Source organism: Phoenix dactylifera, chromosome 3, assembly GCF_051530095.1.
Source record: "Phoenix dactylifera cultivar Ajwa chromosome 3, Ajwa_hap1_PhDact_Kaust_v1.1, whole genome shotgun sequence".
Lineage (NCBI taxonomy): Eukaryota > Viridiplantae > Streptophyta > Magnoliopsida > Arecales > Arecaceae > Phoenix > Phoenix dactylifera.
The window spans coordinates 24,348,582-24,360,471 of NC_143192.1; the positions used below are offsets into that span (position 1 = coordinate 24,348,582).

General features: G+C 40.6%; 1 non-coding gene across 1 annotated transcript; it reads left to right on the forward strand.

The window, feature by feature from the left end:
* Positions 1-4,586: 4,586 nt before the first annotated feature.
* LOC120106076 (small nucleolar RNA R71) lies at positions 4,587-4,693 on the forward strand. Its single transcript, XR_005508303.1, has one exon. It is a non-coding gene; the product is annotated as a small nucleolar RNA R71 (small nucleolar RNA).
* Positions 4,694-11,890: the final 7,197 nt, after the last annotated feature.

Sequence of the window (11,890 nt, forward strand, 5' to 3'; positions counted from 1 at the left end):
TCTTCTTCCGAAAAGACTAGCTCCCACTCTCCAATCTCCACTAAACTCCTCCAAACAGTAGATTTCCTAAGGATCTTGGAGAAATGGGACCCAAACGAGCCGTAGCCAAGAGATCCGGAAGAGTGACCCGGGTCCAACCAGAGGAAAGGCACCCTACCGAGCCTTCTCCCGTGTCTCCAAGACGTGAGGCACGTGCGGAGGTCCCTCCTCCTCCTTCCCCCTCAGTGATCCTTGCAAGATTTGCGGGGAGGCCGGTTACTACCGGGAGAAGGATCCATTCGGAGTTTTTCAATCAAGAAGGGTTTCGGATTTGGGAATGGATCCAAAGACAAGGTTGGGAGTATCTTTGCTCCCTAGATGTGGTCATCTACCCCGGGTTGGTACAAGAGTTCTATGCCTTCCTCAAGACTGGTATGGGAGGGCTTGTGTCGGAAGTTCGAGGGGTTCGGATCCGTGTGTCCGAGGAGAGCTTGAGTGATTTACTACACCTACCCTGCATAGGAGCCACTCCGGAGAGGCCAGAAGACAAAATGAGAGCTCTGCAATTGATCATGGAAAACGAGAACTTCGATTTTTCTCAGAAGGTAATAGCTAGTTCTCTTTCCGCTGAGATGAGGTTATTGCTCAATATGATAAATAGGATTTTATTTCCGAAGACCGGGAGATTTGATCTCATCTCAGAGCGAGATCTAGCAGTTATGGAGTGTATGATTCGGGGGACTCCTCTAAATCTTCCGGCTATGATATTAAGGCAGATGAGGAAGGTGATGTGCAGCAACAGGGTATCACTACCTTATGGTATGATACTTACATTGATCTTTCGTCAGCATGGTTTACCTCTTGAGGAGGAGGCATCCAAGAGTCTGCATCACACGGACACGTACACTGCACGGACACTCATACGCATGGGATATGCGAAAGTGAACGGGCAGTGGATTCACACCGGTGCAGGCATTCAGGGTGAGGCACCAGAGGGAGAGGCACCAGAGGATGAGGATGAGGAGCCTATGGATCATCCTACTGTACCCTCAGAGGCTGGACCATCGTCATCCGCTCCTCCGACAGATACGGATGACTTCTGGAGCAGGATGACAGAGCTCATGACAACTCAGGCGAGGACTATTACTGACGGGCTCACGAGCCGATTGGACGCCCGGTTGGATGTCATGTCTGCTGAGATCAGTGATCTGAGGCAGCAGATAGGAGCACTCCGGAGAGAGAGAGAGACACATGGACCGTCTGTGCCACAGGCTGCTGAGTCAGAAATATCGGCACAGAGTCATCCCGCTCGTCGTGCTCCACGCCAGACACAGTCTCACCAGGCTCGACCTCCCCTCGCCACGTATGCTAGGAGGATGAGGACTAGATCCCAGCCATTAGATTTCCCCTAGGCTGATCTTAGCGTCTATGTTTAGAGCCTAGGCTAGATATCTAGTTCTCACATGTATCTTGCTTTTCTCCTATGTATCTTGTTTTTATCTTATGTATCTTTAAATCTTGATTAAGGAACATTGTATCTGTCTTTGTTTTTGACATGAATGTATGAAAATGTTCCTATTTTGATCAATGAAGTTTGAAGTTTATTATTTATTGCATCTTTTCCCATATATATATTTTTGATGATAACAAAAAGGGGGAGAAGAAAAGAAAGAGTATTTAAGAAAAGAAAAGAAAGAGTATTAAGAAAAGAAAGAGTATTCAATTTAAGTAAAGAAAGAGTATTTTATTTAAGAAGTAAAGGAAGAGTATTAATTTTGGGAGAAGTAAAGAAATATAACAAAAAGGGGAGAAATAAAGATAAAAGTTATGTAAAGAAAAGAGAAATAAATGGGCAAACAAATTGAAAATCATATAAGAAAGCTTATACATCTAAGGGGGAGCAATTTGTAACAATGAAATTGACTAAATCAAAAATTTCCATCAAAGTTCAGAATTTGGCACATATAAATTCAGAATTTGGCACGCACCTCTCGCACCCCGATACATAACCTGAAACTCAGAGTTTATCTCCAATTTTTGAAGTTTCATTGCTAATGAATTATAAATGAAAGGGGGAGCAATTCAAAAAGTCAAATTGGCAACATTTGAATGATATAGGGGGAGATTTCACAAGTATATATGAAAAGCTGAAATTCAGCAATTTAATCCCTTTTATAAACTGATTTTAAAGACAAGTATCAATAGACTTATACTCTTTATTTTGTAATCATCAAAAAGGGGGAGATTGAGGATGATAGTGTTATTTTGATGATTAACAAGCAATTATCTAGAGTATGCTATAAGTTAAATTGATACTTCATTTATAAGTTCATTACTCTCAGTATATTTGGTTAATTGAAAATAGATACATGACCTTGTTCATTTGAATGAATCTAACCTTGAGAATGCAGCAAAGTGTGGATTGAGTCGACCCAAAGGTTGATTGGGTCGACCCCGGCACATCAAGAAATCATTTGGCACACTCCTGCAAAAATGGCACAAATGAACAGTGAGTTGGGTCGACCCAAGGTAAGCATGAGTCGACCCAACCTTGAAGAACCTCAAAAACACAACTGAAGAATGCTCTCTGGATTTACTGAGAGGGTCGACCCAAACAGTGGTTGAGTCGACCCAAGCTTGAGTCGACCCAAACCCTGAGAGGGTCGACCCAAAGGCAAGACAGAAAGACAGACAGAAATTGGTTCTCTGGAATTACTGAGAGGGTCGACCCAAGAAGAAGTTGAGTCGACCCAAGTGGACTTTGAGTCGACCCAAAGAATGGTTGGGTCGACCCATGGGAAGGACGGCTGAAATTGAAGTTTCTGTGGTTTCTGAGAGGGTCGACCCAAGGAATGTTTGAGTCGACCCAAGGCAAAGTTGGGTCGACCCAAGGACAGGTTGAGCCGACCCAAACACGGGCTGAACAGTAACGGCTAGTTCTGCAACTGTACTTTTTGTCCTTCCCAAGGTGAGTAACGGCTAGTTTTTCAAATCTAACCATTGGGACTTGTCCTAAGAAGGTGGGAAGCTATTTAAAGGGGCACTATTCATCAGAGAGAACAACTTTTGAGTTGAATATCAAAGAGTACCCAAGAATACAAAAGTGCCCTAATCTTCTTCATCAAGAGCTTCATTCAAGAATCAAAAAAAGGGATTGAGCAGATTCAAAGAGGCATCAAGAGCTCCATCCCCTTTAAAGAGTGAAGCATCCTTGACAAAGAAGAGCAAAGCGACTTCAAAGCGATAAATACTTTCTAACTCTTCCTTGTAGCTTATATTGTTTCATATGCTCATTTAGGAGTTTGAATCTTTCCTTTTGTTATTAAACACTTTGTAAAGGTTCGTTGGTGAGCCCGCAAAACCAACAAAGGTTTTTGGTGAACCCGGAAAACCAAAGTGTATAGGTTCGTTGGTGAGCCCGTAAAACCAACAAAGGTTTTTGGTGAACCCGGAAAACCAAAGTGTATAGGTTCGTTGGTGAGCCCGTAAAACCAACAAAGGTTTTTGGATTGTGAGCCCGGAAAACAATCCAACTGTAATCCGCGAGATTATAGTGAATTCCCAAGGGGACGCTTGGGGAGTGGACGTAGGTGCTAAGGAGAGCACCGAACCACTATATATTGTTGTGTTTGTGTTGTGCTTGTGTTTTCATTTACTCTTGCATCATCTTCTACTCTTGCGTTAGTTTAACTCACTCAAATAGCTTAAGAAAGCGTCCACCGCACTTAATTAAGAAAACGTTTAAACCACCAAAATTTAGAAGAAACCAATTCACCCCCCCCCCCCCTCTTGGCTTGTCACCTTGGGCAACAAGGGTCATAACAGACTTAACTTGTTCAAATTTAGGTTGGGATGAACTTGCTTCATGGACTTCATGTTGACCCTTTGGGTTAGATTGAGGTTGGGCTGGAAATGTCCCTTTTTCCCTAACATTGAGTTGAGCCTCAATTCTACCTACAGAATTTTTAAGTTCTTGAAGTGACTGCATGGTATTCTGATTTATCTGGGTCTGCCCTTGCATGAATGCCTGCAAAGTATCCTCAAGAGATCTCTTATGGGGTGGCACATAGGGTATGGAATTCCCTTGAGATTCATTGGCAGTGGGTCCATGTCTCCAACTAAAGTTAGGATGGTTTCGCCAGTTAGGATTAAATGTTTCAGGAAATGGTCTCTTATAAGCATTTGTGAAATTCGCTTGATCATGCAACACTTCTTGGAAGGCAGGGATTGTAGGACAATCCTTGGTTAAGTGTGCATTACTCTCACAGATTTCACATATACTTTCATCTATAGTAGGTGCCTTTCCTGTATGGGCTCTGCTTAATTCAATGGCTTCAACCTTCCTAGTTAGATTAGCAATCTTTAAATTTACATCATTTTCTTCTTTAACATGATACATTCCTCCTTTAGTATTAGTCGATTTTTGAGGTTTCTCGTTCTTATCTATTGTATCCCAGGCCTGTGCATTTTCTGCCAACAGATCAAAATAGTCCCAGGCTTCCTCTGGTTCCTTATTCATAAATTCACCATTACACATCATTTCCACAAATTGTCCCATATTGGAGGTCAAACCATCATAAAAGAAACTGATGATTCTCCAAATTTCGTATCCATGATGTGGGCAAGCAAGGAGAAGGTCCTTAAATCTTTCCCAACACTGAAAAAATGTTTCTCCATCTTTTTGTGCGAAGTTCATGATATTTCTTCTAAGTGTGTTTGTTTTATGTGTTGGAAAGAATTTCTTTAAAAATTCTCTTGTCATTTCTTGCCAGGTGGCTATGGTCCTAAGCCTTAAGGAGTGTAACCATGACTTAGCTTTTTCCTTTAAAGAAAAAGGAAATAACTTAAGCTTCACTACCTCTTCATTGATATTATTAAATTGAAGTGTTGAACACACTTCATCAAATTCTTTTAGGTGCAAGTAGGGACTTTCGGAGTCAAGTCCGTGAAACTTTGGGAGTAATTGGATTATTACTGGTTTCATGTCAAAGGCTCCGGCAGCAATAGGAATAACCATACAGGATGGGGTACTGGTCCTAGTGGGTTGTAGATAATCACGAAGCGTTCTAATAGGTAAGTCATCTTGAAATTCATTGTCTCCCTGATTACTACCATTATCTTCCATTTGATTATTTGAACTTTTATCCCTAGATTCAACTCGGAATAATCTTTTCGTTTTATCCCTTTGCCACAACCGCATATACTGACCAATTAACTAATCGACTTTTTTTTTTTACAGAGATTTTTCTTTAATTATTATTATTATTAATTATTTATTTATTTATTTTGTATATATATATATTTAGAGTTTTGGATGAGTATGAATATTACCTAAAGCTATGAATATTGACACCCTGCTACTAAAATTATTCACAATCAAACAGTATCAAAGCATAGCACCCTTATTTCTAATGTTTTCCCAAAAATTTCTAGACAGCTCCTAACTGGTTTGAAGAGTACACTTAAGCCTCCAATCCGGTCTAATAACCTAGTCGACCAGGTAAGCTCCCAGGTAAGTGGAGGGGTCACGATGCGTATAGCAAAGGTCCCACTTAAAACCCTCTTTCCTTGAACAGAAACTGTCTCCCTTCAATCACTTAGAGGGACAAAGCTTGTCTAGACATCGACCGGGGTCATAGAGCGAAATTGGTGCAACTTTCAGTGGTCTTCGTCCTATTGAGCTCGAATATCCTTAGGAGCCAACGTCTAGTTGATTTTAATTAGGCTTAGGATATTTATGCACTGGGATGATTTTTGGGCTAAGGACGAGTGATGAAATCCCGACCTTATCTTTTTAATGGGTTCAGCCCTTAGATTATTTTATGCAAATGCTTTATACTATATGCAACAATCAAGAAAATTTTTAACATTTTATGTCATGACATTAAATTGCATTTGAATAGTTGATCAAGCAAACTAGCTAAATTTTTTTTTCTTTTTAATTTTTTTTATTATTTTTATTATTTTATTATTTTAATTAATAATAAAAAAAATTTAATTAATTTTTTTTTAAAACAAGAGTAAAATTCTAATCTAGGAAAAATAGGACTAGTATGAGCAAAACAGGAAAATTAATTTAAATACTCACGGCCGGAGTTCGTTCACTCCGGGAATCCAAAAATTTGATCTTGGTCTTCCTCGTTACTGGTCCCGCTTTTTGTCGTCCTTGAATCTGTAAAAATTTGAAATTTCAGTCGTGTTAAAAATAAAGAAAAATTGAAGAACTAGAAATTAAAAATTGAAATTTGCAGCCTTGTTCTCGTTCGCACGTTGCAAATCCCCGGCAACGGCGCCAAAAACTTGCTACAATTTTAATCTTGCTCTTTTAAAAAGAGAAATTAAACGTAGGATACCCCAAGTATAGGGTGTAGCAAAGTAATATTCTCGGTGAGTCCGAGATCGAATCCACAGAAATTTGACAGTGAACAAAAACTAAAGGCTAAATAATATTCGGATTGACAAAATATAACTAAGGCATCAGGATTCAGCCTAGCACTTCATCATGCTTTTCTTAAAATCATCTATTATCTCAGTTAAATAGATTTAGTTTTATGGGCAGCATTACAGTAATTCTATTTTAAACTACAGGGATTTCTAAGCATCTGTTATACCCGGAGGAAATAACAAATCAAAGAAAATATATAAGTTTGAAATAATTTCTATAAATTTACTGCACCATAAATCAAATAAAAAAAAATTAAAATCCCATTGATGATTAAATGAAATACATGAAGAAAATGCTAGGCTTTTCCCTATAATAGAAACATTTTATAAAAGGGATTAGCATAGAATAAATAAAATAAACATAAACCCCTTTTTTTTTTTTCTTTCTTCGATTAGGAAACAGAGTACTCTGTTTCCTTTCTTCTTCTCCCTTGGGCTCTCCTCTTCTCTTGCCCGGCTGAGAGGATTGATCGGAAGATGCAAATGAAGACTTCCTGGTTCCGTCGGCTCCTTCTCCTCTTCTTCCGTCGGCTCCTTCTCCCCTTCTTCCGTCGGCTGCTGGTCTCCTCCTTCGCACACGGCTCTCCCGGCTGCTTTCTCCCTCCCGTCCCCTCCTTCTTCACCGGATGGCTCCCCTTTTTATAGCATGTTGAAGGCACGGCTGGTGAGACGCGTGGAGGTTTGGGGATGATCCGGTTGCTTGAGATGCGGGATGAAGTTGAATCGCTTGAGATTCTTCAGCTGGAAACGTTGTAGAAATTTGGGAATGGATGAAACACGGGGTAGATGAAGTTGAATCGCCTGGGATCTTCGGCTGCTGGGATGCTTCCACTGTTGCTTGGAATGATCCGTTGGAAGACAAGAAGCCATGTGGCTGGTTGATGCCACAACGCTTGAGATGCCATGATCGGTTGGGATGCGGCTGGGAAGTGTGGAAGAAGATGACCGTTGGGGTGTTGAGAAGACTCCTCACAGCCGCTGGATTTGTGGATGAGCTGGGAAGAAACAGGGAAGATGGAAGGACTCTGAGGAGATGCCATGATCGGTTGGGAAAACTGGAAAACTCCTTGCGTGCTCGAACGGATTGAATTGTTTTGGGACTTTCGAAACGGCACAGGGACACTTGAAGATGTTGGGAAATCACTTGCTTCAACTCATTGATGTGGATACATGGAAATTTTATGTTAGGAACTGTTGAGTCGCCTCATCACGGACACAGGAGAATTTGTTAAGCTCGAACTACCAGGCATTGGGCTAAAATCCAGCATTATTGGGTCTTTTGAATTACATGCACTCAGACACAGATAAAATATTAATTAATTAATTTTATTAATAAAGATTAGCTATAATACTAATTAAGATAATATGAAAATTTTACTTTTGTATTCTCATCATCAGCCTACACACCTTAGACTCATCTGCAGAAATAAAACCTTCAGGCTGTATCATATACAACTGTTCCTCTAAATCTCTATTTAGAAAAGCGGTTTTAACATCCATCTGCCAGATCTCAAAGTCCAGATGAGCTGCAATTGCAAGCATGATCCGAATGGATTTCAGCATTGCCATAGGCGAAAACGTTTCGTCATAGTCAATACCATAACGCTGACGAAATTCCTGGGCAACCAGATGGGCTTTATAGGTTTCCACCTTTCCGTCTGCACCTCTTTTTCATTTGAAAATCCACTTACACCCTATGGATTTAAATCCTTCGGGTGGGTCAACCAATATCCATACATCATTGACCTTTATGGACTCCATTTCAGATTCCATGGCTCCAAGCCATTTATCAGAGTCAGACCTTTGCATAGCATCCATATAGGTGACGGGATCCTCATTGTTCTGATCGAGACAAATAGGATCATCGTCCCGGACCAGAAAATCGTTGTATCTATCCGGTCGATGTGGTACTCTACCGGATCGCCTAACGGGTGCAACCTCAATGGGTTTTCTGAGTTTGATCCAATCAAATCAGACTCTAACGGTTCAGTTCTAGTTGTCCGATCCTCTACCTGTTGAACTTCATCAAGCTCAACCTTAGAGCTGTTTGTTCTTTTACCAAGGAATTTTTTCTCCAAGAAGACAGCTCTATTGCTTATGAACAACCTTTGTTCATTAGCTTGGTAAAAATAATACCCTTTGGTTTCTTTTGGGGAGCCGACATTCACCAAGGGCAATTATGTGAGAATTTGAAACAATTTGAATATTATCTAATGCTAGAACTGGAACAGTTCTTCCATCTCCAACATTTAGGAATTTCTCATTGTTACCGAAATTTTCAATGACTTGCAGTCCTTTCAACGTATTACAGATATTAAAAGGACTCCCGGTATCCAATACCCAAGTCATAATATCACATACAGAGAAATTATAAGGTGTTATCATATAACCACCTTGACCAGCAACTCTTTGCTGATTTCTCTCATTAGCACTCGAGTTAGCCTGATTCTTAATCAAAGGTCTAGTCGGCTCATCACTATCCAATAGTGATAGGGGGAACTTATAAGAGGACATTTCTGCATAAAGGACAAAACCAAGGCCTTATTAGTAAATGAATCAATTAATCTAAAGACATAGATTTTAGTCTAAAGATCCTTCCACTATTTTATACGAATCAGGAGCCTCTACCTCTAATCCGAAGAATTACTCTCAATTCTTTAGTGGGCACTAGAATCCAATAGGCTACATCTGGGCCCGGCTTTGGTCGGTATCAACCCAAATACACCTAAAGATAGGTTCAAAACAAATTGGTTCAATTAAACAACTTCTAGTGATCATTTTGCCCCAGGAATCACTTTAGCAGGCATATATCGACACTACTGAAAGTTCCGGTTAGGTCCAACTATTAACATGTAGCAATCAATGCAAACTATCTAATAGATGGTCAAGCCCGACTTTGGGCAGTATCCAACCGGACCACCCATTCCAATAGTTTCAACTGACTCATCATTATTGTATGACAATTCCAATGGCCGATACGCACCAGTGCGCACGCGCGCCTCCAATGTATATAGACGCATTGGACTCATTATCACACAACTAATGGGAGGCTATGACGTGGTCATCTCCATTAACCATATCATTTTATGGACCTAATATTTTAGAGAATTTTATAATAAAAAGCTGACTCAATCCAAATCCTCCCACTAACTTCATAAGTCAGGTATCATAGGAAATAGATTCAAGTCAGTACACCTAAATCAGTCCAACTGATTTTCTTACAGACATGGGTCAATTAGAGTCAATCAGAGATCTGATCAAAAGAGATTCACCAAGATGGCCAGGTAAGTGAGATCAGCGGAAGGGTATGCTATTAACTTGACTAGACCGAAACCCAGCAAGTAGCTCCCAATTAAAAACCTACTGATTACAGTTGCCTTTGACACCAACTAGTTTATCAATTTCAATTCGATCAATATCATAACTCAAGCTCAACCACGAAGCCTAAATCAACATCCATTTGGTCTAATCAAGAGACATGGACTTGATCAAAGATCAAGAGTTACTTTGACCCAATCTAAGAAACAACTTTAATTAGATTAGATCAACTACTCTACCAAGTTTGATTTCAACCATTGAGTCCAACTCAATTGGATTTATTTTAGCAAACCCATTACCCCATGAATTATACAATGTCTTAGACGTTCAAATCACATTTAAAGTCTAGGATCTATATCATTACTCAATTCATAATTAAGTATATTGCATTATTCATGACTTATCTTTGTTTTGCATGCTCCATAACATTAAATCCTTAAAACACCTTTAAGATTCAAGTTAATCATGCAAACAAACATGTTCATTCATCATATGAATAACATAATGAAATAATATAATCAATTTACATCATATGTAAAAGATCACATCTTGCATAGATATTTGATATCACAAAGAACCTGGACGGGCTCTGATACCACTGATGGTTTGCGTGCAGAGGGCTAAGCATGAATTTCAAAAATTTTATGCGGAAAGAATGGGTTAAACATTTTAACCCAAAACATGCTTGATATTTTAGATATTTTGACTCTGGTACCAGTCGAAGACAGTCTTCAACTGCACATCATATGTGGGGCGGGCTCAGTCCCAATACATAGGGTGACAACCGCGCGTGCCTATCAAAGTACTCATCATATGAGCCCCTGGGTGGAGAGCCACGCTTCGTCACATGATCACGCGTGAGAGTTTTCGGGAATCAAATAGTCTCCACCAATCCTTTGCTTTGACACCAAATATCACAAAGCCCTCAGATCCCGAGGATTGTGTGATTCAAATAAATATGCATAAATCACAACTTCTTGTGATTTGAAGATTGAGATCATATCTCAACCGTAAAAGAGATCAGATCTCTTACCTTTAGAAGGGGGTTCCTTCAAGGTGCTTCGCAACCGTACAAGCGTCCGGCCTCGATGACTCGTCCACGCGAAGCTTCAGAATGATCAGCTTTCCGGGGAGTGCTAGCTCGCAGGAAGGCAGAAGGTTGGCTGAAAGGGAGAAGAAGGAAGAAGATGGACCTTCACAGCTCAAGAACTCTTTCTTGGGCTTTCACCTTCAGAGCTACTCTCTCTTCTCACTCTCTTTCTTTGGTGCTCTTGATATGTTAAGAAGAAGGAAGAGGGGTGGCCTATTTATAGGCCAAGAAGAGGGTGAGGTGTCTCTATGAGGTGTCCGATGAGGTGTCCTGCCAAGACACATGTCACACATGCAAGGAAAAGAGGTGTCCTGCTCCGCCACGTGTCACGCATGCAAAGGGGTGAGGTAGCCTGGAGGGCGATGTCATGGATGACCCCATGAGGCAGATGAGGTCATGGATGACATCAGGAGGAGTGTGAAGTGTCCAGGCCCGCCACATGTCACACATGGAAGTAAAAGAGGTGTCCTGCTCTACCACGTGTCACGCATGCAAGCAAAAAAGGTGTCTTGCTCCGCCACATGTCACGCATGCAAAGGGGTGAGGTGGCCGAGATGTGGGTCCCATAAATGCAGGACGTGGGTCCCACCTAGGCAGGACGTGGGTCCCACATACAGTATGTGGGTCCCACATAGGGAAGGAAGTCCTAGTCATACTAGGATTATAATTGATTTTGATCCAATTTGACTTAAGCCAAATTTGATTTGGTTGGAGGCAAATTAGATATTTTCACCAAACTAATTTTGGTGTCAATTACGGTTTTACCAATTTCAAATCATATTTGAATTTGGTCAAGCCCAATCTCTATTACTCAATCAAATTGAGTCTAATCAGTGATCCAATCACCAATTAACTTCTCCAAGCAACAATTGCTTAGGGCAATCAGTCAATCACATTGACTATTTTACCTCTAGATGATTCTCAATTGTCAATCAGCCATTTGATCAATCCAGAAACTTCTAAGCGTATGACCTCACAGGTTCGAACCTAAGCCGGTAGTAGAAGAACACTTCCTGCACTAATCGAAGTAAGCATCTAGCAATGGGACCCGACAACCGG